At 37.8% G+C, this 27,980-nt stretch overlaps 1 protein-coding gene and 1 long non-coding RNA gene across 3 annotated transcripts in view; one reads left to right on the top strand and one right to left on the bottom strand.

The window, feature by feature from the left end:
- The window catches only part of LOC133249654 (serine/arginine repetitive matrix protein 2-like), a 215,312-nt gene that overhangs the window by 163,346 nt on the left and 23,986 nt on the right, over positions 1-27,980 (top strand). Inside the window, exon 8 of one of the 2 annotated variants that reach the window (XM_061420390.1) lies at positions 15,057-15,142. The exons of the other annotated variant lie outside the window; for it this stretch is intronic. The gene's annotated coding sequence lies outside the window, so the exon portion shown is untranslated. Of the gene's footprint in view, positions 1-15,056; positions 15,143-27,980 lie in introns of those variants that run through there. 2 annotated transcript variants of the gene reach the window in all.
- LOC133249658 (uncharacterized) lies at positions 14,793-20,669 on the bottom strand. Its single transcript, XR_009737045.1, has 5 exons — positions 20,554-20,669; positions 19,153-19,222; positions 18,689-18,721; positions 17,090-17,294; positions 14,793-15,104 (listed from the first exon to the last, which is right to left on the bottom strand). It is a non-coding gene; the product is annotated as an uncharacterized LOC133249658 (long non-coding RNA).

Genomic DNA, 27,980 nt, shown 5'->3' with positions numbered 1-27,980 from the left:
CAAGAATAATTTATGTTAAGTCCAAATATGAAATATTAATCAATATAAAGTAGGGATCCATTTTCATTTTGTTCTTCAGTAAATTCATCATATAAACACCTGTTTGTTGATTGATTAGTTTCTTATGAATCAAGTTGCACATAGATTTTTTTTTTTAATTTCTGAAGGAATCTCCATAATGTTCTCCATAGTGGCCCTGCCAGTTTACATTGCCACCAACAGTGTAGGAGGATTCCCCTTTCTTCACATCTTCTTCAGCATTTATTGCTTTCACTTAGATTTGTAAATTTCAATAATATAGGTGAATCATTCTGGATGTACAAAATTAAATAGCTAAATTCAGAATAATTGTTCTGTTTCAAAGACGGCTTATTCTGACTTACAAAATATATATCTTAAAGCCACCAAAATGGGGGGTATTTTAGTAAAATACTGCTAACCAAATAATTTTCCTACATAATTAAGGAAAGAATATCTGCTTTTGCTTACATTTCTCCACAAAAAAATGTTAACTGTGATTTCATTTTTTCTATGAAGTCCTCACCCAATTGTGGTATTTACAGGAATTGATGTAGGACTGCCAGGATACAAACAAGAATTAATAACAGCATTGTGTTGTATTCCTCTTTTTCTTAGAAGTATTTCATATCTTAGAATGTTCAGAGTGATGGTCATGACCCTAAAATGTTTATTCAGCTTGTACAGAGTAAATTGAAAATTTCTATTTCTCAGAATGGTTTGACTTCTGCTGTCAAAAGAGAAAGATGGCAGAATTTCCAAACTGCTAACACGAGCTGCTACAGTAAGACCAGCCATTCTGTTTAAACTGTTTTGTCACATCATTTTCCTTTGGTCATTTGGGTCAATTGATAGTTGCAAGATTAAGGTCTGGTCAGTCCCTAAATTATGAAAGTTTTCTATTCCACATAATAATTTCTCAATCACTGATTTAGAGCCATAAAATTGTATAGATTTATAGTTGAGTCTTTATTTAATTCACAAATGCCATAGACTCAAAATATCTTCAATGAGATTGTTTTCTCAAGATAATATATTTCACCTGGGAAGGATAAGAATTCTTCCCCCTACTAAAAGACAAACACTTCTACAGTGGGGCAGGAGGTGGGGGTCTCCCATCCACTTCAAACAATAATCTGTGCCTTGGGGAACTTTGCAAACTGGATATTATTCTTTTAGCACTTATAGTATTTCAGGTTCTGTTCCAGGCATTAGGCTTCTCTGGTGACTCAGTGGTAAAAAATCTGCTGCCAATGCAGGAGACACAGGAGATGTGGGTTTGATCCCTGGATTGGGAAGCTTCCCTGGAGAATTAAATGGCAACCCATTCCATATTCTTTCCTGGGAAGTCCACGGACAGAGGAGACTGGTGGGCTACTGTCCATGGGGTTGCAAAAAGTTAGACATGACTGAGCACACATGCATGCATGCTCCAGGTATTAAGGATAAGTTAGTAACCAAAGCAGGCAAAAATTGTTGCTCTGGTGGAGCTGATAGTCTAACACTTACTTGAATACTAGTGACACTGAACATTCCCCGTATCAAATATACTGAACTAAGGGATTGAAAGAGTTTTGAATGATTGTTGTAGACAAACTGGGTATAATCTATACTGGAGCTATTCAGATACCCTGGTGTTTTCCAAAGAAAAACTAAAGAAGAACCAGATCTCCTATGAAATGAAATCTGCCGGGATGTTGGGATGGTGCTGAACAGTCTCAAAACTACTAGATCACCAGCTTTGATCTAGTCATGTATTCTTCAGAGAGGCCATGGTAGACTCCTAAAACACTGCTAGAATATGGGAGGAGGACCAGCAGGGCTTCTCAGTCAGCTACAACTTCCTTTTGTTTAGATCCTGATAAGCAGTATCCACTTATGTAACTCTTACACAGTGGAGCCCTTGTATTTTATAATAATGCTGTATTTCCAGCACTATGAAATAAACATTTTGTGATAAGTGGTATGATTATTATTGACTCATATGCAGTTTTTACTCACAACAATTTCCCCTTGTTAGTATTTATTATTTCGATTGTGTAGTTTATCTCTATTTTCTCTTCTTTTGGTGGTATTCACTTGCATATGGTTTTGTTATTTTTTTTAATGTACTATTTTATTTTTCAGCAACTTCATTAGTATGAAGCTAATCTCAATAGTCTACAATATGCTTGAAGTACAACAATGTTTGTGATAGTCACAATATAAATTACTAACATAACTTTCTATATGATTCATTCTTAAGACATCAGAAAAGTAACATTTTAGTGCAGAATCATTTATGCTTCAGAAACCATTGCTGTGACATGTGAAAATCATAGGAAAATAGCATAAAATGCTCCTAAAATTATTTTAATACTGCATTGTGTTCAGTCACTAAGTCGTGTCCAACTCTGCCACCGATAGACTGCAGTACGCCGGGCTTCCCTCTCCTTCACTGTCTCCTGGAGTTTGCTCAAATTCATGTCCATTGAGTTGGTGATGCTATCGAACCCATCTTCTGTATCCCGCTTCTCCTCCTGCACTCAATCTTTCCCAACATCAGGGTCTTTTCCAATGAGTTGACTCTCTGCACCAGGCAGACAAAGTATTAGAGCTTCAGCTTCAGCATTAGTCCTTCCAATGAGTTTTCAGGGTTTATTTCCTTTGAGATTAACTGGTTTGATCTCCTTGCAATCCAAGGGATTCTTAAGAGTCTTCTCCAGCACCACAGTTTGAAAGCATCAAGTTTTTGGTGCTCAGCCTTCTTTAGGGTCCAACTCTCACATCCATATATGACTACTGGAAAAACCATAGCTTTGATTATATGGACCTTTGACTGCAAAGTGATGTCTCTGCTTTTTAATATGCTGTCTAGGCTTGTCATAGTTTTCCTTCCAAAGAGTAAGTTTCTTTAAATTTCATGGTTGCAGTCACCATCTGCAGTGATTTTGGAGCCCAAGCAAATAAAATCTGTCACTGCTTCCACTTTGTGATGGTAGCAGTAACTAAGTGAAGTCCAACTATTGGGACCACATGGACTGTAGCCTGCCAGACTCCTCTGTCCATAGGTTTTTCTAGGCAAGAATACTGGAGAGGCGAAGAGTTGACTCATTGGAAAAGACTCTGACGCTGGGAGGGATTGGGGGCAGGAGGAGAAGGGGATGACAGACGATGAGATGGTTGGATGGCATCACTGACTCGATGGATGTGAGTCTGAGTGAACTCTGGGAGTTGGTGATGGACAGGGAGGCCTGGTGTGCTGCGATTCATGGGGTCGCAAAGAGTTGACACGACTGAGCGACTGAACTGAACTGAACTGAAGGAATTTTCCCAACCCAGGGATTAGACCCGGTGTGCACTACAGGTAGAATCTTTACTGACTGAGCTACCAGAGAAGCACCTTCTATTTGCCATGGAGTGATGAGATTGGATGCTATGAACTGAAGTTTTTTGGATGTTTTGTTTTAAGCTGGCTTTTTCCATTCTCCTCTTTCACCCTCATCAAGAGGCTCTTTAGTTCCTCTTCACTTTCTGCTATTAGAGTGGTATCATTTGCATATCTGAGGTTATGGCTATTTTTCTGAGCAATCTTGATTCTGGCCTATGATTCATCCAGCCTGATATTTCACATGATGTACTCTGGGTAGAAGTTAAACAAGGTGATAATATACAGCCTTGATGTACTCCTTTCCCAACTTTTTAGTCTGTTGTTCCATGTCTGGTTCTAACTGTTCCTTCTTGACCTGCATAAAGGTTTCTTTCCCGTCTCTTTAAGAATTTTTCAGTTTTTTTTTGTGATCCACGTAGTCAAAGGCTTTCATATAGGTGTTTTTCTGGAAAGCAGTAGATGTTTTTCTGGAATTTTGTTCTTTTGTCTATGATCCAACAGATGTTGACAATTTGATCTCTGGTTCCTCTGCCTTTTCTAAACCCAGCTTGTACATCTGGAAGTTCTCAGTTCATGTACTGCTAAAGTCTAGCTTGCAGAATTTTGAGCATAACCTTACTAGCATGAGACATGAGAGCAATTATCTGGTAGTGTGAACATTCTTTGGCATTGCCCTTCTTTGGAATTGGAATAAAAAGTGACCTTTTCCAGTACTGTAGCCACTGATGAATTTTCCAAATTTGCTGACATATTGAGTATAGCACTTTAACAGCATCATCTTTTAGGTGTTTAAATAGCCAACTGGAATTCCATCAGCTCCATTAACTTTGTTTGTAGTTAATGCTTCCTAAGGCCCACTTGACTTCACACTCCAGGATGTTTGGCTGCTGGTGAGTGACCACACCATTGTAGTTATCCAAGTTATTAAGACCTTTTTTGAATCAGTTCAGTTCAGTTCAGTCGCTCAGTCGTGTCAACTCTTTGCGACCCCATGAATCACAGCACGCCAGGCCTCCCTGTCCATCACCAACTCCCGGAGTTCACTCAAACTCATGTGGATCACGTCAGTGATGCCATCCAGCCATCTCATCCTCTGTCGTCCCCTTCTCCTCCTGCCCCCAATCCCTCCCAGCAACAGGGTCTTTTCCAATGAATCAACTCTTCGCATGAGGTGGCCAAAGTATTGGAGTTTCATCCTCAGCATCGGTTCTTCCAATGAACACCCAAGACTGATCTCCTATAGTTCCCACCTATTCTTAATCTCTTCAGTTTCTGCTTGGTCTTATCATTTCTATCCTTTATCATGCCCATCCTTTCAGGAAATGTTTCCCAATCTCTCCAATTTTCTTGAAGAGAGCTCTAGTCTTTCCCATTCTATTGTTTTCCTCTACTTCTTTGCATTGTTCATTGAAGAAGGCCTTCTTATCTTCCTTGCTATTCTCTGGAACTCTGCATACAGTTGGGTATATCTTTCCCTTTCTCCCTTGCTTTTCGTGTCTCTTCTTTCCTCCACTATTTGTAAGGCCTCTTCAGACAACCACTCTGCCTTCCTGCATTTCTTTTTCTTTGGGATGATTTTGGTCTCTGTCTCCTGTACAAATTATGAGCCTCTGTCCATAGTTTTAACACTAGCAAAATGGAATATCATGATCTTGCTCTCCTGTAGACCATTAAAAAATAAGGCACTTTGGGAAATACAATAGATAGTCATGATCTCTACTTAAAAGAGAACTTGTTTTCAGCTGGAAGAAGGCTGTGAAGAGACGTTGATGTTATACGGAGTCTGAAATGGGATGTCATTATGGCTTCAGTACTAGTGCACACATAACTTCATGCTTTAGTAACTTTTCTGATTTCAGTATTTCTGTGTTTCTTTTAAGAACACAGATTACAAAATATAAGGGGTAAGCACAAAACTTTTCACTTTTCATTTCTGTGAAGTGTTAATCATCCATTATGGTTTTAGGGCTCTCAGTAATTCTGTCTTACATTTACTCCAACAGGCCTTTTACTCCTTTCAGGACTTTCAAAACAGATAGCCAGGTCAGTTGTGACCTACATGTGGCCAAATCCATTGCTAACGTTTAGAATCTCTGCTTAGTCTTAGCAGCCCTTGGAAATGGTGATGGCCTTTCTGACTTTAATGACTTATTTTTTGTTTGTTTTTTCCTCTCAAATCGCTGGTTGCCCTTACTTTCTCTCTAAGTTCCTTTTATTTTCTTTAAACTCTAAAGTTGAAAAAACTTTTAAAGATTCTTCCTGAGTTCATCCCTCCTCTACCTTCCCTCCAGTCTCTATCTTAGTATCATTCTAGTTGACCTACCCTATTTTATATATATATATCATCTCCATGCTGTTAACTTCACTGAACCACAGATATAAGTATCCAATAGCTTTTGTAATATCTCCATTTGTATTTGAATTAGATGCCCCAAATTTATCATGAACAAAACCTACTATTTGATCTGCAAACCTGTCCCTGTCTCAACCATGTCTTCCACTGGGGTCTTTTCCATTTTAATAAATGGTCCTATGATACTCCCAGTGGTTCAAGAGAAAATCATATGGGTTATCTTTTGTCCCATCCTCCTCCTTTCCAACAGTCCATTAGAAGAATTATAAGCCCTGAATTTGCCACCACTTTCTAGTCTTACCTAATGACTGTGGCTCAGATCATGAACTCCTTATTACCAAATTCAGACTTAAATTGAAGAAAGTAGGGAAAACCACTAAACCATTTAGATATGACCTAAATAAAATCCCTTATGATTATACAGTGGAAGTGAGAAATAGATTTAAGGGACTAGATCTGATAGATAGAGTGCCTGATAAACTATGGAAGGAGGTTTGTGACATTGTACAGGAGACAGGGATCAACACCATCCCCAAGGAAAAGAAACGCAAAAAAGCAAAATGGCTATCTGAGAAGGCCTTAAAAATAGCTGTGAAAAAAAGAGAAGTGAAAAGCAAAGAAGAAAAGGAAAGATACAAGCATCTGAATGCAGAGTTCCAAAGAATAGCGAGAAGAGATAAGAAAGCCTTCCTCAGTGATCAATGCAAAGAAATAGAGGAAAACAACAGAATGGGGAAGACTAGAGATCTCTTCAAGAAAATTAGAGATACCAAGGGAACATTTCATGCAAAGATGGGCTCGATAAAGGACAGAAATGGTATGGACCTAACAGAAGCAGTAGATATTAAGAAAATGTGGCAGGAATACACAGAAGAACTGTACAAAAAAGATCTTCATGACCAATATAATCATGAAGGTGTGATCACTCACCTAGAGCCAGACATCCTGGAATGTGAAGTTAAGTGGGCCTTAGAAAGCATCACTACGAACAAAGCTAGTGGAGGTGATGAAATTCCAGTTGAGCTATTTCAAATCCTGAAAGATGATGCTGTGAAAGTGCTGCACTCATAATATGCCAGCAAATTTGTAAAAGTCAGCACTGGCCACAGGACCAGAAAAGGTCAGTTTTCATTCCAATCCCAAAGAAAGACAATGCCAAAGAATGCTCAAACTACCGCACAATCGCACTCATCTCACACGCTTGTAAAATAATGCTCAAAATTCTCCAAGCCAGGCTTCAGCAATATGTGAACCGTGAACTTCCAGTTGTTCAAGCTGGTTTTAGAAAAGGCAGAGGAACCAGAGATCAAATTGCCAATATCTGCTGGATCATGGAAAAAGCAAAAGAGTTCCAGAAAAACATCTATTTCTGCTTTATTGACTATGCCAAAGCCTTTGACTGTGTGGATCACAGTAAACTGTGGAAAATTCTGAAAGAGATGGGAATACCGGACCACCTGATCTGCCTCTTGAGAAACCTATATGCAGGTCAGGAAGCAACAGTTACAACTGGACATGGAACAACAGACTGGTTCCAAATAGGAACAGGAGTACGTCAAGGCTGTATATTGTCACCCTGCTTATTTAACTTCTATGCAGAGTACATCATGAGAAACGCTGGGCTGGAAGAAGCACAAACTGGAATCAAGATTGCTGGGAGAAATATCAATCACCTCAGATATGCAGACGACACCACCCTTATGACAGAAAGTGAAGAGGAACTCAAAAGCCTCTTGATTAAAGTGAGAGTGGAGAGTGAAAAAGTTGGCTTAAAGTTCAACATTCAGAAAACGAAGATCATGGCATCTGGTCCCATCACTTCATGGGAAATAGATGGGAAAACAGTGGAAACAGTGTCAGACTTTATTTTTGGGGGCTCCAAAATCACTGCAGATGGTGACTGCAGCCATGAAATTAAGAGACGCTTACTCCTTGGAAGGAAAGTTATGACTGACCTAGACAGCATATTGAAAAGCAGAAACATTACTTTGCCAACAAAGGTCCGTCTAGTCAAGGCTATGGTTTTTCCTGTGGTCATGTATGGATGTGAGAGTTGGACTGTGAGGAAAGCTGAGCGCTGAAGAATTGATGCTTTTGAACTATGGTTTTGGAGAAGACTCTTGAGAGTCCCTTGGACTGCAAGGAGATCTAACCAGTCCATTCTGAAGGAGATCAGCCCTGGGATTTCTTTAGAAGGACTGATGCTAAAGCTGAAACTCCAGTACTTTGGCCACCTCATGCGAAGAGTTGATTCATTGGAAAAGACTCTGATGCTGGGAGGGATTGGGGGCAAGAGGAGAAGGGGATGATAGAGGATGAGATGGCTGGATGGCATCACTGACTCGATGGACATGAGTCTGAGTGAACTCTGGGAGTTGGTGATGGACAGGGAGGCCTGGCGTCCTGTGATTCATGGGGTTGCAAAGAGTTGGACACGACTGAGTGACTGAACTGACTAATGAGACCCAGCTACTGGCATCACACACTTGACTATCCTAACAATTTCCTGTCTGATCTCACTACTTTCACTCTTCTCATCTTATAATCATTCTTCATACAGCTATAAAAATGTGACTTTTGAACATATATCTAATGTGATTATTCTCCTGTTTAAAAGCTTTCAATGAGTTCCTGTAGCACTTAGAATAAGTTCCAAGTCTTTCATCAGAGCCAATACTCTTTCTTTAGTCCTCTTACCTTATCTTCTACCAATATCTTTCAATATGTGCCAGTTTCAACAACCTTTCTGTTCCTAGAAAGGGCCAAATTCTGGGATTTCTGGGAAAATCAGGAACTTCTCACTTTCGTTTGTAGTCTCTGAAACATTCTTACCCTAATTTTTCTTGTTAGTGTCTCCCTTATATTATTCAGGTTTCAGTTTGAATGTCTTTTTCTCAGAGACACTTTCCTTGGCACTTTTTCTGGATAGTCATTTCCTTTTCTTCATCACCCTATCTATCATTTAACTTTTTATTTTCTTCATAACTTATCACAAGAAATGATTTAAAAAATTTACATGTCATTTACTATTCTCTGTCTTCTTCCACTAGAAAATAATTTCCCCAGTGCATATACCTTTTTCTGGTGCATATGAGACACTCAAATGTTGCAGGAATGATTAAAAGTGTGGGCTGTTTAAGTTGTAAATTCTGGCCTCACTCCACACCACTGAGTCAGAATTTTTAAGTGGAGACACGTTCCTGGAAATCTACACAGTTAATAAGCACCTAAATAATTTTGGTACAGATGAAAGTTTGAAAACCACTACTTTCTTCTTGATGAAGACAGAACCTGGTCATGAAGAACTTCTAAAGTGGACAAGCATATTATCTGGAATTCTAATTTATTTCACTGAAGAGCTAGTATATGTGGTTGAGTGATGCATTTTTATGAGATTCGTTTTTCTGTGAGAGCCTTAGAACAGACTTCCCCCAACTGCTGGGGAAGCTGGGCTCTAGCTGAGCTCTTGTTTGAAGTGAGGGCAGCTGGATTTCAGTGTGGCCCTAAATTCTATTTTTTTTTCCCTTCTTCATTCCAGGACCAAAGTCTTAAACTGTTAAGGGAACTTGGAGGCTTTTAGGCTCTGGGATGGAGGGCACTTCAGTTGTCAGTGCTTCACTTTTCCCCTTGTTTTGTGGCTGATTGCCTTCAGCTACCTTGATTTGACCCAACTTTGACCGGAAGTTTCAACTCTGCCTGGGTGTCAATAAATTGACATACATATTTGGGAAAATACTACCTCTTGGATATCTTAACTATTTATATAAGAAAATAACTCATCAGGTGAAATTTGTTCTTTATATTTTTATAACAGAAATGTTGTACACTGAACAACAAGAACATTGCTAACATATTTATTTCTTTTCCCTTTGTTTCTCAGGTCACAGGGTATTTCTAAGACTAAGAGAACTTTATAAATTCATTTGTATATTCATTAGAAATAGCTTCTAAATGATTTTATTTCCATTTTTTCCTTCTTTTTTACTTTGCTGGTTGAAGCTAAATGTTATTAAAAATACCACTTTGAGTATTGAATTTATATATCTGATAAGCATCTATTGAACATCTAATTTATGTTTATCTGTCAATACCTATTTATCCTTTCAGGTTCAGCTCAAAGTCACCGGTAGGACCTCACCAAATTTGTGTAGGCAGAACTAATTTTTCCTTTGCTTAAAAACAAAATGACCCCCTCCCCCCAAAAACCCTCTCTATGAATACCTTATTGGAACATTCATTATATTTATTGAAATTGTATACATGTTTTAGTTTCCTCTTGCTAGACTAAGATCCTTAAAGCTGAAAAATAAATAATTTTGTTCAAATCCCTAGCATTTAGCAGAACAATTGACACATAAATAATACTTAGTTTTTTAGTGAATGGATAAAATTTGGAAGATTATATGGGGGACATATGAGTCCTTTCCCGCAAGGAAGTAGCAGAATACTGGAGTTGAATATAGCTGTTTGTTTACTTTTCCATGAAAGCTTTTTTCAATAATTAGTACATAAACTCTACATGAATATGGCCCCCAGTGTCTCTGTAGCTGACTACATTTTAAGATGGCATAATGTGTTCAGGGACACACTGATTTTTCCAACTGTTTTAGATGAGTTTAGGGGATTGGTCTATGGTCAATATAGTTTGGAAAATATAGTGAAGCAAAATTATTTTTTAAACAGGCATTTTTAAGAATGTTACCATGTGTATATATACTGTAAATTTATGAGAGATATTTTGAGGGTAAATATTTATTTGAGGTGTCACCTAGTGATATTAATGTTTCAAGAAACACACTTTGGTAAACAGTGCTTTAGTGGGTCCTATCTTTTTTAACATTGGATTACAAAAGAAAATGAAGCTTTGATTGACAGGTTTATTGGGAAACTACCCCACCAACCACAATAATCAAAAATGTCAGGACCAAAAATGATGTAGTCCAAATACACTGGAAGAATAATTGATTCATTTTAATAGAATATATTTGCCTCACAAATATAGTAGATAAAACATATGATGTTTTCTTTTTTCCTCAGAAGTTTACAGTGATGTAATTAAGCTGGATAAAGTAAAAATCCAATTCCAAGAGTTAAGAAATATATCAAAGACTAAAAAGAGGAGGGAAGATCATAAATTATTTGCAGAGCTGCCCTCCTAACCTTCAGAGCAGTCAAAGTTTTTCTTCCGCTACTCTTCAGGGCTCTGGATTCCTATCTTCTTTATGCCCCTCCATCTTGCTTTCTTATGACTGCCTTTCATCAGTCGTTCAATGGCATTCAATTTGTCAGCTGTAAGGTTGGGAAACAATTCCTATAAAATTAATTTTTCAAATTATATTGGGGACAGTGTGGTCCTCTGGCTGTCACTCATGTAGTTTTAATTGGGATCACTAATTTTAGTACCAAAGAAGGAATGTTTAATGTTTGAGGAAATTCTGATCCCTGAAAATGGTTGACAGAGACAGCAGTTTCCCTGCTCAAGCCATGCCAAGAGGCTCATTAGCCTGGCCTTGATCTACAGCCAGCTTATGGCCATGGCAGAATTTCCCGTACTGATGCTAAGGGTCCAGTGATGACTTAAACTTGGGGTGAAGAGATGTAATCTTTACTCAGTGAGAATTCTAATTTCCTGATAAATTATCTATGGGACAAAGGCTCCCATTGTGACACAATGAAAGGCTTATTGTGTAGGTAGATTCTTGCTGGATGACTTTTGTCATATACTGCAGGGAAGCTTCTTTTCATTGCCACATGCTACCTTTTTTCCTTTCAGGGGTTTTGTTTCTAGAATGTTCATCATTGAATTTATGGGAACTGATGATTAGGACAAACTGATCCTCAATAAAGGTCACAACCCTTTGCTATATGCACTTACCTTTATATGCAAGATAAGTTATACTTGATAAACTGAAAGTCTCTGAGCTTGGTTTTCCCATAGTTGGTGAAATATTAAATGCTTTAAGACATTGTGTGTGTGTGCGTGTATGTGTGTGTGCATGTGTGTGTGTGTGCTGCTTTCATTATCTTGGGGAATCGTTATATTCTTATGATACTCCAGGGGATCTTGGGTGGCCTTGGCTGGCAATGGCTTGAAGCAGGGCTTGGGTTCCTAGCCAGAGACCGAGGCCAGGTCACAATAGTGAAAGCGCCAAATCTTAGCCACTAGACAGTGACAAGGTCAGTGACAAGGGCCCTGGCACTTTAGCTTTGCAGAAAAGAATTTCCATAAAGACGCAAAGTAGTGAAGCAAGTAAAAAGTATTTATTAAGAGGAAAAAAAGGACAGTACCAGGGGTTGGACACACGGGTGGAGTCAGAGAGTGAGAGAGTTGCTGAGTCGTGCCCTCATTACAGTTTGAATTACTTTTATGCAGCACTTCTGAGTTTCCTTTGGTCAATCATTTTGATTTACTTGGTTCACAGTCTATATTTGGTATATCTCAGGATCGTCACATGTGTGCACATGCATCTCTTAGCCAAGATGGATTCTACTGAAAAGGCTTACTGGTAGAACATTTCTTGGCATCACTCCCCATTTGACCTCCAAGGAGCCTTTCTGCACATGTGTGGCCAGGGAGGTCTCCTGACTTTGAGAATGAGAAATATGTGGTCTGAGCTGGGCCCAGCCTGTCTTAATTGTCCTGCTATTCCCAGCTTGGAGTTTCAGTCCACAAGGAATGAATCTCCAATCACTTTACCCTGAGGAGGGCACAGCTATCTCCATCTCACAGGAACTTGCAATCTCTTCAAGAAGGAAACAGAAATACAAATTATTTATTTTACTAGAGTGTAAATTATAAGAAATTCATAAAAAAGTGGGGAAAAAGCAGTGGAAGAGAGTCAAATGTAAGTGATGCATTCTGTTTGGAGAAATAGGAGAAAAATTTTCAGGCAGGTCATAATATTGGATTTGGACCTTGAGAGATAAATTGGATTTAAACAGTGAAACAGAGGAATGGATATTCCATGAGGAGAGAGCATAATAAGCAAAGGCACAGTTGTGTGTGACATCCAGTGGTGGGGAATGATGATGGCCTAGTGTGCCAGTGGAGAATGCAAGGGAGGCTAGAGGCGGGTGGCTGCAGGGATTTGAAAAGAAGCTGGAGGTTAGTATGTAGAGGCCTTGAATGCCATGTGGGGGAAACAGACTTCTTTCTTTTTTTTTTTTTTTGAGTATGATACCATTTCTAGAAAGCTCAAAACAGCAAAATTAACAATACAGTACTTTGAATGCCTTATATGCATGGTACATGTAGACAAAATTTCAGAAGACTACAAAGTGTATGATCACATTTTTATAAACTCCAAATAGCAAAACTAGCATGAGTCATTTTTAATAATTCTTGCATATGGTAAAAGTACATATGCAGAAAAGAAGTAAGAATTATAAGCAAAATTTACAGTGAGGAAAAACACACAGATCTTTGCAATGGCCTTCATTGTATTCTATTCTGTGGTTGGAGTGGGGTTTGCTTACCTAATTATGTTGTGTTGTACACACATATATATGTATGTAAATGCATGGAGGGCTTCCCTGGTGACTCAGACAGTAAAGAATCTGCCTGCATTGAGGGAGACTGGGGTTCGATTCCTGGGTCAGAAAGCTCCCCCGCAGAAGGGAATGGCTACCCACTCCAATATCCTTGCCTGGAGAATTCCATGGACAGGGAAACCTGGTGGGCTGCAGTCCGTGGGGTTGCAAGGAGTCAGACACGACTGAGACCCTAACACTTTCATTTTCACTTCACTATGCATAAATGACAGATAATCAGTTGTATGGATAATATTATACATTTAAAAAATACTATAATTTGAAGCCAGACTTCTCCCTGGCTAATATTCTAAGTAATGTCAGTGTTAAGAAGCCATTCTGTAACTCCAGTTCTTTGCTCTTCAAAATTTAAAATCACTGACATTAATTCAGTAGTGCTTCTTCCTGATCCTTGTGTTTCTACTTGCAGAGGTCTCTCTGAATTTCCCCTGTTGGCTGATTCCCTTGCAGTCTTATTGTAGGCAATAAGAAGCCTTACAAGGCATTTGAGCAAGACAGAATAAAGGTCATTATATGTTTTTAAAGCTAACTCCAGTGGCAGTTTGGCACTGGAGTTATTAGCATAGGACAGCCTGGGGGCAGTTACCCTTATTAACATGAATTTGATATTTCTTCCTGAAATAAAGAGAAAACAAATGGACTTAACTAGTCTTTGGCACTGTCATTGTGGAGTTCTGGACACAAAATTTATTTGACTAAATATGCTGCTAAAACAAAAGCACAAGATTTGGATGCTGGTTTTTACTTTTTTTCTGCCACATGCTATGATTGTGAAGGACATTGGACTTTCATAATATTCAATTTCCCCCCACATAAAATGTGATTACTGAAATGAGATTATGTGGAGATTTGGTGATAGAATGATTTGAAAAAGAACTCTAACCTATACGCTTGATGTAAATGCTATTTTTAGGATTACCCACCCATTACCCTTTTCTTTTTTTTTTTTTTTAAATTAGAGAGAGTATTTGGTTGTTTTTGATATCCTTTACCAACATATCAAGATTAATATGCTACAGCATATAAATTTCAGACTAAAATGAGTAATTGAGTAATTCAGACTCAATTAATCAAATGTGTTTTTGAAGTAAATTAAATCGTCTTCTAGTCTCATTAATACAAGCAGTAGAACTATATAACTGAAGGAAAGCTACACAATAGCCTGGAGTTAAAACTCCCCTCCAGGTTCTTCTCCCCACCATTCTAAACAGAATAAAGAACCTTCTCCCCCAAGAAAGGAATGGACGTTAAGACTGATTACGTTCAGCTCCCAGCTAATCCCAGTCTCTGGCGGTCTCAGGAATTCCTTACCCCAGTTGTAGAAAGCTAACTAATCAAAAATAATCATGAGGAAAAACAGACCCCTTCAAAACGATGTATCTCTGCATATATATACCTACTCTCTTCTTGACTTAGTGCAGCAGCTCTCTAATCTGACTGCTTCTCTTCTTGCCTCATTAAAGGTGATCTGTTCCTGTAAAGTGCTGGTCTCCTTCCTTTTCGGAACCTTGTCTTCTCTAATTCCCTTACGTTACAATAACATAAGCTACTGAGTAGGCTTTCAGTCAAGGTAATTCCAGGGCTAGAGAATTCTGGTTACCTCCACTCCAGTACTTTCCTTGGAATAGTTATCATCAGGAAGTGTATATTAAATTAATCTGTTAAAATTTATTTTGCATTCCTACTGGCAATGCAGATTTAGAAAATGGGAAACCATGATCTTATATGCTTCTTCAATCACATTTATTTTTCTTTGATTAACAGGAATATTGATTCTTCAAGGAAGTGGCTCATGTTCAATTTTGCAGTGACCTGAAATAAATCACAGATATAAAGTTATTAAACTCAGTGAGTCATGTGCTTGTGAATGTGTAAGTCTTTTTGCTTTTTAATTACAAATATTGGCTCAAAAGTATATCTAGTTCAAGAGCTGGGAAACTTTCTGCTCAAGACAGAGTAGATGAAAGAAAGAAAGCAGAGACTTTTAGTGGTTGGAATTAGATAAAAGATCTACCCCCTCGCCCCCCACCAGCTGGGTCCTAATGTAATCTTTAGTACCATTTACATTGCCTCAATTCATTGGTAATTAACAAACTATCAATTTGTTTTTGAGATGATGAGATAAAAGGGACCTTTATTTCAGGTGGAGCATTCAGTCTTTAGAATGTTATTTCATTGTGATAAATAAAAGTTAAATGAGTTTTGATACTAATTAGAACAATGGATGATTTTCTAAGGAATAGGCTGAAGTCTACTTTAGACCCTAGATCCACAAGTTCATCAATTATGATCTTTACTTTGATTAAAACTTTACCTTCTTTGGGTGCTCTGATTCAGCCCTTAAATGCACCATTGTTGATGATAGAAAATGTTAAAAATATTTTCATAAGAAAGATTATTTCTATTGCATCACAGCAAGTGAGGGATTCAAACTGCCGTGTAGGTTGGATCATACAAGAGCACACATATGTACCTGTGAGTTGTGTTTAGTCACTAAGTTGTGTGTGTCTTTTTGGCTACCCCATGGACTGTAGCCTGCAAGGCTCCTGTGTCCATGGGATTTCCCAGGCATGAATACTGGAGTGGGTTGCCATTTCCTTCTCCAGGAGATCTTTCTGACCCAGGAATCAAAACCGCGTCTCCTGTTTGGCAGGTAAATTCTTTACCACTGAGCCACCAAGGAAACCCAACCTCTGAGTAGAGACACTGACACTTTCTACCAGAGAAGGAGATTGAAATAAGTTATAACCTGGGCTTCCTGGTAGCTCAGATGGTAAAGAATCTGCCTGCATTGTGCGAGACTCTGGTTTGAATCCTGGGTTGGGAAGATCCCCTGGAGAAGGAACTGGCAACCTACCCCAGTATTCTTGCCTAGAGAATTACATGGATAGAGATGCCTGGCAGGGTCCGTGGGGTTGCAAAGAGTCAGAATGACTGAGGGACTAACAAACACACAGAGACAAATTGTAACTTAATGGGGCTAAGTGAAAACATTGCAACATTTTTTTTCCCCCATGAAATAATGCATTTCAGTCTACAGACAGCAAAGTAAAGAAAACACATGTTGGGTAATGTGTATGTTTCCATGCTGTTTCAATTCATCCCACTCTCTCTTCCCCACACTGTGTCCACAAATCTGTTCTTTATGTCTGCATCTCCATTGCTGCCTTGCACATAGGTTCATCTGTACCATCTTTCTAGATTCCATTCACATGTGTTAATATACAATATTTGTCTTTCTCTTTCTGACTTTCTTCACTCTGTACAACAGGCTTTAGGTTGTAGGATGAACTCTAGGTTCATCTACCTCATTAGGACTTACTGAAATGCATTCTTTTTTAAAGCCGAGTAATATTCCATTGTATATGTGTACCACAATTTCTGAATCCATTCATATTACCATATGTAAAATAGATAGCCAGTGGGAATTTGCTGTGTGACACAAAGAGCTCAGTCCCGTGCTGTGTGACCACCTGGAAGGGTGGATGGGGTGGGAGACGGGAGGGAGGTTCAAGAAGGAGGGGTCATGTGTATGCCTGTGGCTGATTCATGTTAATATATGGCAGAAACCAGCACAGTATTGTAAAGCAATTATCTTCCAAAAAGAAACAAAAACAAAAAAAGACACATACTGGGGGCTTCCCTGGCTATCCAGTAATTAAGACTTGGAGCTGCCAATGTAGGGAATGTGGGTTTGATCCCTGGTCAAGGAAATAGGATCCTCCTTGTCACACAGCTAGAAAACAACAACAAAAACCCCCTCAAAATCCCACATGTTTTGTATTCTGCATACTTACCACTTATTTCATCTTAAATTGCACTGGGACTTCTCTTTCTTATTTACTTCTCATTAAGAGGAGTAGTTGCAGAGACAGATGCAGGTACTGGAATGGGAGGATAAAAATAGGCCCACCATGGACAGAGGAATCGTGAATAGTGGCTGTGTGGATATTGGTAAGGAGGAAAAAAGAACTGTGAAGATAGTTCATCACTCCCACTGACCTGTTGAGAGAAAGAAATTGAATGAACATACAGATCTTCATTTTTAAGTAGAGGTTTTAGAATCTCTGAGATATTTACCTTTTCTGTGTTTACTATGAACAGGGATTTGATTAATTTGCATCATTTTAGAAAAATGTAGGAAATCACTTAGAGATAACCATGTTCTTGTACCTTTCTACTCATAGCCTGATGATTTTCCTGGTAATTGCTTCTGTAAGTGCAAGATCAAGGGGAGGGTAGTGAGGAGGAGATATCAATTTTTTTCTCTTTGCCTTTATATAGGGTCCTTACCCAAAGATACAATCTCCTCTATTTCATTTCTTTCTTTCTTCTTTTCCTCTCTACTGTCCATCCATATTCTTATCAACTTCTGTATCCTTAATTCTCTATAGTTTTGGCCTCAATCATGCTTGCTTTAAGATAATAAGATTCAGTTCAGTTCAGTTGCTCAGTCATGTCCAACTCTTTGCGACCCCATGAACTGCAGCACGCCAGGCCTCCTTGTCCATCACCAACTCCTGGAGTTTACCCAAACTCATGTCCATTGGGTTGGTGATGCCATCAACCATCTCATCCTCTGTCATCCCCTTCTCCTCCTGCCCTCAATCTTTGCCAGCATCAGGGTCTTTTCAAATGAGTCAGCTCTTCGCATCAGGTGGCCAAAGTATTGGAGTCTCAGCTTCAACATCAGTCCTTCCAATGAACACTCAGGACTGATCTCCTTTAGGATGGACTGGTTGAATCTCCTTGCAGTCCAAGGGATTCTCAAGAGTCTTCTCCAACACCACAGTTCAAAAGCATCAATTTTTCAGCACTTAGCTTTCTTTATAGTCCAACTCCAACATCCATACAGGAAATAATAAGATTAATCTGAGTATAAACAAATTCCTAAACAAGAGCGTCCTGTTTAAAATTTTATTTTCTTTTTCTTAAACATTTTTTAATTAACTGTTTAGACCAATATAAGCTGTTAGTGAATTTTCCACTGGTGGGGCCATCAAAGAAGGCCCAAATTCCCTAATTCTCAAATTTTTATATTATCATTTTTATTATCTCTTCTGGACTGGGTTTTGTAGAGTTAAAGTGGAATAGAGGGATGAGCGAGTATCAACACTTATTGGGCTAGTTTTAGTAAAAGATGTGTTATAATACAATTCATCATAGAGTGATTCAAGTTTCAGTTTGGACCCACTGTTATGTGAGATGCTGAGATAATTCTCTTTGTAACAAGCAAAGGTCATATCCCTGAAGGCTGAATCTCTGTTGAGTCTAATACCCAAACTCTGTAAGGATTTATCTAGAGTTTGAGAAGTTTGAATAAAGGAATATCTTTAACACAGTTATGGATATTTCACATGAAAATCACACATGTTAAACAACAAAATGTAACTTACACTTTGTGCTTCTCCTTCCGTGTCTTGAGAGACCTAAAGATTAAACAGTGAAGTTAATTCAACTCATGATAATAAAACACACAAACTGAGAAACATACATATGTATGAAGGAAATAGTTTAACTATCCACTACTCAGTATTGTTTCATAGTAGCCATTTGTTTAATTTAGGATTTGAGCTTCCAGAAAATATTCTAAGAATTATTTTTCTGAAAAATGTTATTATTTATTCTAAACACCTCAAAAAAATTCACCGCTTCATCAAGACTATGTAGAATTAAACTATACCTGAAACAGTATATGATTTATAAAACTGCATAGAATATAATGTAAAAAAGCCAGATATTAGACATGCTTAAGGTAGAAACATTTCCTAGGATTCATGAATTAGAACAATAACCACAGCAAGAACAACCAAAAAACCAACAACAACCCATAAATACTCTGAAATACGGAACTACTCACTGGGAAACCAATGGTTATTGCCAAGATGGCTGTGAGCAGAAGGAGAACTTTCATTTTATTCATATGTAATCTAGAAGTAATAGAAAGACCAAATGTCAACACAAATTCAGTAGATCTAGTTGTAGCACATATTATGTTACTAATAGCTCTTACAGCATCAACCTATTTGGAGACCATTATTTTTTTTTAGGTAGAATCTAAGGTGTTTTGCAATTTTGATGTCACATCAAGTTTTTAAAAAACAAATATTCACATATTATTTAAGAGTAATACTTCTCTGTACATGCTAATAAGAGTAGCTGCTGGAAGGAAATACAGCCTTGGGCTATACAGAGACTTAGTGTGGGGATAAGCAATTTAGGGCTTCCCTGGTGGCTCAGATGGTAAAGAATTTTCTTGCAATGCGAGAGACTTGGGTTCAGCTCTTGGGTCTGGAAGATCCCCTGGAGAAAGGAATAGCTACCCACTCCAGTATTCTTGCCTGGAGAGTTATATGGACAGAAAAGCCTGGCAGGTTATAGTCCATGGTGTTGCAAAAGAGTTGGACATGACTAAACAATATCAAATATAGAAGAAAACAGAGAAATCAAGGAAAGATTTTTGGAGACAGTAGAATTCAAGTGAACCTATCTCAAAGGGGGATTACAAATATGAATTCAAGGATGATTTAAAACCACCTGAAGCAAACAGGTGAAGCACATCATAGACTCTTTCAGATCTTGTCTTATAGACAGGACTCAGCGTAATTACCAACTATCACCTCTTATTTTTCTACTTCTCAAACTGTAGTACCCATAGCAGTATATAGCTGTATGCTGGGGAACACATCCAATGTCTCTGAATAAATTAGATGCATCTTCCTGGAGCATCAATTTCATTTAAGGATTTATAGGAAAATCCAAGTAATTTTTACATTAAAGTCAACATGATATTTTAAAGTCAACATGATATTTTATAGAATGGAATGTAAATACAGAAAATGTTAAAGAAAAACAGGAGGCCACAAATAGTCACATGTTCATACTCTAGAGAGTATGTGGTAGTGCATGTTCCTTTCATTTACTGACTTAAGCTCATAAATCGATGAGCCTTAGGCTCTTGTAGCAGTAACAGTGTGCCACCAGCACTCCAGCCCCCATAAAGATTTCTTTATGGCCATTCTAAAATATGTACTTATGATAGCTGGGTGATGATTTTAAGAAAGAGTCTTATAAATAGGTATACCCTAGATGATTGTCTAATCACTTAAAGATTACAGATTCAAGCAACCATTGCATGACAGTCTCAATAATTTTAATTTTGACAGTTTACTGGATATGTCTATCTCTCTAGATAACATATATAAAGGTATATAATATATCTTGATATATTAAAATCCATGATACTTAAGATCTCTCTTACCTCAAACTTCCCAGTCCGGTCCTTCTCTGGGATGATGTTATAAGAAATGGAGGTGACTGGCTCTGGAATATCACAGTTATTTTATACACTCTGAAGTGAATGGGATGAAACCTGTGGTTTGAGAGCCTCTCCCTGGGATCAGTTATTAGTTGAATCATCAACTATCACGATGTGTTGAAATTGTGGAATAACTCACATTTACAGTTTCGTTGAAACTTTGGCTGAGTGACTACCAAAGGCAACTATTTGTGTTTTCTTTTCAACTTGTGTAAGTTGTGTATTCAAAGCTTATCACTTCACATAAAGTTGCCCTCTGCTCTTTAAATTTTTTTCCTCTAATTTCTACATTTAAAAAAATTATTTTCTCAGAATCCTATTGGTATTGATTATAATCAATTGGGAAGTTTTTTTGGTTGTATTGTCATTTTAAGAAAGTAAATAATCTTAAAAACGTTAAGCATGGGGTTGATATCTTTTGCATGATTCTACCTTTAGTTCTTTGATTTCAGTGAACAGCCCTAGAGTTTGAAAGATCAGTGGACCACATTTGGAAACATCAAGTATCTTAGTTACCTTATGGAACATGACAATTTGCTTTTCAATTAAAGATGCACTTAACACAAGAGAAGATGTCTAACCACCAAATGTGGTTAGATGAGCCCTCAAAAAAATTCAAGAATCACTTTAAATTTCTATGCATAAAATTTGGGCTTTTTATCATATTTAAAGAGCCCTCAAAAATATTGCATACGTGCATTCAAATTTTATTTCAGCAGAGTTTTATATGAACAAAATTGTAGCAATGCATCAATGTCCCTCTTTTCTTTTCTTTTTTCCTAGAAATTAGTTCTCAAAAAAACTCAGAAAAATAGTTAACAGCTAACATTTCCTGAGGACTTTTGCTTAGGTACAATCCCAAGCACTTTGTATGTATTACATCATTTAATCCTCAAAACAACCAACTCCAAAAGCAAAGTATTAGTATTATCAGCATAGTCCCCATTTTATAGAAAAAGAGGTTGAGAGGTAAGGTATCATAATTAGTACTCTGGCAGAGATGGTATTTAATACCCACAATTTGATTCCAAACCCCAGACTCTTGCCTAATGTCACTGTTGCAGGTTGGCAAAATCAGTGCAAAAGCAGGGAAACATTAAACTTTGGTTGCTTATAATTGAATATTCAATCTTATCACTCTGATTGAGAAAACTGCTTCATTTAGAAACCTACTTTATTATAACTAGTATGTTTTTGAATATCAGTTTTCATTTTAACCAAGATGGGATTAGAGTTGATTTCCTCAGGACTAAGATAGCAGGTTGTGTGTGTGCACACATGCAAATGTACGTGTTTATTTGTACGCACACGTGTATAACATATTCACTTCCTTATCGTTCGTGTTTTAATTTCTTATACTTACCTAAGATTGTTCTGACAAAAGATGCCAGTTGCCTCTTAATTGTGATGACAATGACTGCTTTTCTGTCCTTATGTTATATGTTATATATGGGGGTATTTAATTATGATGACTATTCCACTCAGAAAACTGTTTTTTTTTTTTCCCTGGGTTTCCTAAAACCACTTTCTCTTGTTCTTTTTCAGTTTTTTTGATAGCAACCTTCAGTCTTTGTGGATTCTTTTTCTTCAGCGCATTGTGCGTGACCTTTTATGTATTTAATCTACATGTGCTCTGCATAATATAGTTGACTTCTGACTCCCTAACCTATGTCTTTATCTTGAAGTCTAGCTGCATATTCCATTCAGATGTTTGATGAGTATAATTCAAACTGAACTTATTGCTTTTACTTCCCAACCTCTCCTCACCTTCACCTGCTTCCTCAGCTGATGTTTGTCAATCTTCCATCCATGCCAGAACTCCAAGACTCACTCTGTCTTTGCCTTGTCCCTCTTCTCTGGCGTCTAACAGTGATTAAGCGTTTCCTTGCTGTGTATTCACAGACTCAGTCTTTTCCATTCTCATGGCCATTTCCTTGTTTCAGTCCTTCATTTTCTTTTGGATTGTTACTATAGCCTCTTAATTTGATTCTCTGTCTCCATTATTCTCCTCTCTCCAACCCATCTTCATCATATTTTTCCAAAGTGTCTTTTAAACCTTTTAAAATGCAATTATAGGATAAAATTCATACTGTGTCATAGCTGAGTATACACATACATACTGAAACAGGGTTTTAAAAACTAATAATTTCACTAATAAATATTCTTAAATATATAATATTTTTCCAGGTTTGTTGAGACATAGTTGACATATTACATTGGGTAAATTTAAGGTATACAATGTAATAGTTTGATAGCTGTATAGGTTATGAAATGATTACCATAATATGTTTAGTTAACACATCCATTACCTTACATGGTTAGCTTTGTGTGTTTAAGTGTGTGAATGTGTTGTGGGAACACTTAAGATATAACTCTCGCATCAACTTTCAAATATACTATACAGTATTGTTAAGTATAGTCACCATGGTGTAGGTCAGATCCCTAGAACTTATTCATCTTATGACTGGAAGTTTCTATACTTTGACTACCATCACCCATTTCCTCTAGGCTCCAACTCCTTATAACCCTGTTTTCATTTGTTTTTAAATTTCACATATAAGCAAGATAATGAAATATTTGCCTTTCTAATTAGTAAATTTTGGTGTCCTAACTTTTGATTTCCATTTGTGTAGGGCCACAAGTTGCCCTAATCAAACCAGCAAGTTGTAGAAAGCTGTGATTATTCTACTATTGAAATTCTAGCTACTACAAGGTAGCAGAAAAAATGAAGTTATCAGCCATCACTACTAGCAAGCTACATGAAGTAGGAAGAGCTCTAGATTTGAGACTGGTGTTTATATTTTTAGATTTTCTTTGTTGGCTATGAGTGGGAAAGTCATACTCTGAGTCTCAGTTTTCTTATTTTTAAAGTAAAGATAATTATCTCTGGAATTGGGAATTAAGTGAAATGAAATGTATAAAAACATTCAGCATCAGTCTGATTTCATAAATGATGTTTTATCAGTGTCAGAGCTGAAGTTTTGAGTAAATCTGATCTTTTCCTGCCATACATCCTCAGGGTTTCTCAGAGGATTGAGTTTCTTGGCTAATAAAAAGGTATATACAAGCACTTTGGGCTTCCCTGGTGGCTCAGCAGTAAAGAATCTTCCTGCCAGTGCAGGATACGTGGGTTCAATCCCTGGGTTGGGAAGATCCCCTAGAGGGGGAAATAACAACCCACCCCAGTATTCATGCCTGGGAAATCCCATAGACAGAGAAGCCTGGTGGGTTACAGTCCATGGGGTTGCAAAGAGTCAGACACAACTTAGTGACTAAATAACGTATGGAAGCACCTTACATAGTAATTGAAATCAGATAAATGCTTAATGGGCTTCCCTGGTGGCTCAGACCATAAAGAATCCACCTGCCAATGCAAGAGATGCAAGCAGGTTTGAACCCTGGGTCTGGAAGATCCTTTGGAGGAAGAAATGACAATCCACTCCAGTATTCTTGCTTGGAGAATTTCATGGAGAGAGGAGCCTGGCAGTTAGTTCCCTGATGACTCAGTGGATAAAGAATCTGCCTGCAATGTAGGAGACACAGATTCAATCCCTGGGTTGGGACGACTCCCCTGGAGTAGGAAATGGCAACTGATCTGCTGGAAAAGGGATAGGCTACCGACTCCACTATTCTTGAGCTTCCTTTGTGGCTCAGTTGGTAAAGAATCTGCCTGCAATGCGGGAGCCCTGGGTTCGATCCCTGAATTGGGAAGACCCCCTGGAAAAGGGAAAGGCTACCCACTCTGGTATTCTGGCCTAGAGAATCCCGTAGACTCTATAGTCCACGGGGTGGCAAAAAGTAGGACACGACTGAACGACTTTGATTTCTGGTGTTCTTGCCTGAAAAATCCAGAGGACAGAGGAGTTTGGCAGGCTACAGTCCAAAGGGCTGCAAAGAGTCAGAGAGAACTGAGAAATTAAGCATTGCAAGGGCTTAATATGTTAGTTAAATCTGAAAATAAATAGGAAATTTTGAAATTGAGCAGTATCAGGAAGCAAGTATTCTTTTTCATTGGTGATCTAATTTTACTCACCATGCAATATCCCTCCAAGGACAAATAAGCTATAATTCTGCCTGAATTCAGGGAATAAAGACTGCTATTCGTTTCTTGTGATAATCTTAATTCAAATGTCTAGAATTTAATACACAGAAAACACTCTTGCTTTACAGAACAAAAATACAAGAATACTCTCTGCAAAGTCTGCAGCACATGGCTGTCTTTCAAAGGGCAAGGGTAATGCAGTTCAGTTCAGTCGCTCAGTCATGTCCGACTCTTTGTAATCCCATGGGCTGCAGCACACCAGATTACCCTGTCCATCACCAACTACTGGAGCTTGCTCAAACTCATGTCCATCGAGTCTGTGATCCCATCCAATCATCTCATCCTCTGTCATCCCCTTATCCTCCTGCCTTCAACCTTTCCTAGCATCAGGGTCTTTGCTAACGAGTCAGTTCTTTGCATCAGGTGGCCAAAGTATTAGAGCTTCAGCTTTAGTGTCAGTCCTTCCAATGAACATTCAGGACTGATTTCCTTTAGGATTGACTGGTTTGATCTTGCAGTTCAAGGGACCTCCAGGGTCTTCTCCAACACCACAGTTGAAAAGCATCAATTCTTCAGTGCTCAGCTTTCCTTATGGTCCAACTCTCACATCCATACATGACTACTGGAAAACCATAGCTTTGACTAGATGGACCTTTGTCGGGTAACACAAAGGAGGCTGACCAGAAAGTTTGCCCATGGAGTGGGCTTCAGAAGCTGAACAGTCTTATCATATGAAAGTTTAGTTTTATCATGGGAACTCAGAGGGCAGAAACAAAACATTAATATATCAAGATATTAAAAATAATCTATAAGAAAAATTTTTAAAGTTAAAAGACACCTATCTCTACAGATATTCAAGGAAACATTGAGTGACCACAGGCTGAGGTAGAGCAGAAGGGACTTTTGTGCAGCCAATGGAACTTCCTAGATGACCTCTCTGTACCCTTTCAGTTATAATACTTTCAGACCGGGTGTTAAATAGAGATGAAAATTCCTACCAGAACAGGTTTAGTTAGTAATTAATAAAAAAGTAAATCCCATAGGTTTATTCTCTTCAAAGGATTAGAACTAGTGGTAAGGAAATGCACATTGTAAGCCACACTATGGGAAGTCTTAGAGGATTAACTCACTACTACTTCAATAAGAGAGCAGAAATATTTTGTTCTACATCTTTTATTCCACATCTTATATACAAAGTTGATATATGTTAGAAATATTTTGTAGAAATTTAGTACATATGCCTTTTTTAAAAATTAATTTTTATTGGAGTGTAGTTGCTTTACAATGTTGTGTTAAGTTTCGACTATACAGTAAAATGAATCAGCTTTACATATACATATGTCCCTTCCCTTTTGGACTTCCTTCCCATTTTGGTCACCATCATGCATTAAGTAGAGTTCCCTGTGTTATACAGTATGTTCTCACTAGTTATCTGTTTTATACATAGTATCAGTAGTATATACACATAACGCTTTCTTTAGGCATTATCACCTTTTTTTTGTGTGCTTTGAAAACCATGAGAAATCACCTAATGAAGTTAATAAACTTGCATACATGTCAATGCTAAGAAGGAATGTTATTTTAAAAAGTCTTGGATGTCTTCCATCTAAGAGAATGGATACAGACAAATCTGAATTCTCTTCAAACCTCTATGAACGCTACACACCCAGCTAGAAGTGACTGTAGTGACTGTGGATTTCTGCAAAAGAATTAGCACCCTATGTGTCAATGTTGTAGAATCTGAGTGGTTGTCAATCCCCCAGTCATCATGGCACACCTGACTCCCAGCTGTTAAAAAACACAGTGGTCCTAGAGTTCTTATGCCCAGAATCAGTACCGGCAAGTGCCACAGTCATGGCCAGATGTCCACATGTCTACCATGCTGTTCCTTGAAATGGGCCTGGCTTACAGCAGCATCCAGTGGATGTTTAATAAATACTTATTGAGTGAACAAGTTAGCTTTTTCAGAAATTGCTTTAGCTATTTCCTTGTGCTCCTTATCATTTATGCCACTGCTTGAAGCCCAGAGGCCAATTGCTGTAAATCTGTATTTATTAACTTTGCACTATATTCATGAGACATAATTTTATTAAGATAATTTTAATTTTATACCAAGTTCTATTAATAACTTATTTTTATATGGATCAAATCATGAAAATTACCATATTTGATATATGTTGCAAACAGCGTGCTGTACATGACATATACAAACAGCTTATGGGCCTATCCCCAAATTTCCCTTTCCCTCTATAAAATAAATAATTCCTTTTCTCAAAGTCAAGCAAGTAGTGGTTAAATACAAAACCTTAAAAAAAAAGCAGTGACTTCCTTCTATGCACTATTACCTATTTTTCTAAACTGTTTGCATGTGTGCATGCTTAGTTGCTCAGTCCTGTCCAAATCTTTGGGACCTCATGGACTGTGGCCTCCAGGCTCCTCTGCCCATAAAAATTTCCAGGCAAGAATACTGGCGTGGGTTGCCATTTCCTTCTCTAAGTGATCTTCCCAACCCAAGGAGCAAACCTGCATCTTCTGCATTGGCAGGCGAATTCTTTACCACTGAGCCATCTGGGAAGTCTATACATTTTTTCCTAAGCTGTTTAAATAGAACCTGAATATTTTGATAAGACATAGTTTATAGTATCACTACCTGGTCTGTGTTACACATCAGTGTAGCACTTCCTGTGGTTCCTACTGAGTAGACATGTTATGCTGATGGTGATACACATGTAGAGGATTAAGACTGGCTTGCAGAGTCCTGCATCCAGGATCTGAATTACGCTCCTCCACTTAACTTGGATAAGTCTCTTAATCTTTTATAACCTTTTATTCAGCATTAAAATAACAAAGACAATATTTTTTTCCTGTTTGTCTCATAGCTTTAACAATTTAAATTTTAAAAAATGATGTTTTCTATAGGGCAGTGTGTTACAGTCAAGTCTTAAACTGTGAGTCTTCTTCAAATACATATCTGATCTTTTGTTCAGAGTTTCAAGGTTTTCCCCTTTATTTTTATTGTTGAATTATAAAAATGTTTCTTACAAAAAACTTGTTTTCTGACTTTGGTGAAGATTTTAATTATACAAAATCCTTAAGGACCCACATAATTAGGAAACGTTCTGTTAGCTCTGCATTATTCATTATAAACATTGTCAAAAAGAACATGTCCTGGAAGCTGACAATGCTTTGTATGAAATATATTGTATATATTCACCATAGCCCTATGGGGTAAGTTATGCAATTATTTATATTTTACAGATCAGGAAAAGGTGGTTTAGAAGTTAAATATCTAAGATCATAAATGTAGAAAACTATGTAACTGGAATAC

This window comes from Bos javanicus, chromosome 6 (genome assembly GCF_032452875.1).
Source record: "Bos javanicus breed banteng chromosome 6, ARS-OSU_banteng_1.0, whole genome shotgun sequence".
NCBI classification, from domain to species: domain Eukaryota; kingdom Metazoa; phylum Chordata; class Mammalia; order Artiodactyla; family Bovidae; genus Bos; species Bos javanicus.
The sequence above is the reverse complement of the archived record's forward strand: the minus strand, read 5'-3'. Positions and strand labels throughout refer to the sequence as shown.